The following is a 545-nucleotide window of genomic DNA, read 5'->3' as shown; positions in this document are numbered from 1 at the left end:
ATGGATAATGATCCATTAAACGTTCGTGAAGCCATCCAAAGTTCCAATTCGGAAAAGTGGATTGAAGCAATGAAAGAGGAGTATAAATCCATGCAAGACAATAAAGTTTGGGAACTTATCCCATTACCAGAAGGTAAGAAACTCATTGGTTGCAAATGGATTTTTAAGACCAAGTGGAATTCTAATGGTAATTTGGAGAGGTATAAGGCTCGTCTTGTAGCTAAGGGTTTTACTCAGAAGGAAGGGATTGACTATAACGAGACTTTCTCTCCAGTTTCAACGAAAGACTCTCTTAGGACAATCATGGCTCTTGTAGCACATTATGATTTGGAGCTTCATCAAATGCATGTCAAGACAGCTTTTTTCAATAGAAACATTGATGAAAAGATTTATATGGTGCAACCAGAAAACTTTATAACGGGAGACCAAAAGAATATGGTTTGCAAATTGACAAAATCCATTTATGGGCTAAATGAGATGCATTCAGTCGAGAACCACAAATTTCATGAGGTGACTCTCTCTTTTGGTTTTGAGATGAATTCAGT

Source organism: Lupinus angustifolius, chromosome LG06 (assembly GCF_001865875.1).
Source record: "Lupinus angustifolius cultivar Tanjil chromosome LG06, LupAngTanjil_v1.0, whole genome shotgun sequence".
NCBI classification, from domain to species: domain Eukaryota; kingdom Viridiplantae; phylum Streptophyta; class Magnoliopsida; order Fabales; family Fabaceae; genus Lupinus; species Lupinus angustifolius.
The sequence above is the reverse complement of the archived record's forward strand: the minus strand, read 5'-3'. Positions refer to the sequence as shown.